Source organism: Camelina sativa, unplaced genomic scaffold (assembly GCF_000633955.1).
Source record: "Camelina sativa cultivar DH55 unplaced genomic scaffold, Cs unpScaffold28501, whole genome shotgun sequence".
NCBI lineage: Eukaryota > Viridiplantae > Streptophyta > Magnoliopsida > Brassicales > Brassicaceae > Camelina > Camelina sativa.
In genome coordinates this window covers 1-235 of record NW_010949461.1, presented here as the reverse complement: position 1 = coordinate 235, position 235 = coordinate 1, and the positions used below count along the sequence as shown (strand labels likewise).

At 37.4% G+C, this 235-nt stretch overlaps 1 long non-coding RNA gene across 1 annotated transcript; it reads left to right on the top strand.

The window, feature by feature from the left end:
* LOC109132148 lies at positions 1–213 on the top strand. Its single transcript, XR_002037393.1, has 2 exons — positions 1–87; positions 171–213. It is a non-coding gene; the product is annotated as an uncharacterized LOC109132148 (long non-coding RNA).
* Positions 214–235: the final 22 nt, after the last annotated feature.

The following is a 235-nucleotide window of genomic DNA, read 5'->3' as shown; positions in this document are numbered from 1 at the left end:
TTGGGAATTGGTGCTTGTGGCCAAGATGCTGTTGATTCCGATGAGCTTAAGTTTGTGTATCACAGAGATGGTCAAGATTTTATCCAGGTATCTTCAATGATTGATCTGGGTCTACTTGTGACTGTTTCTTTCTTGAGTAATCCATGTTATTTTGCTTTTAAATTATATAGGTCTTACCAACTTTTGCTTCACTATTCACCCTTGGATCTATGACAAGACTGAATTTTCCGGGTTT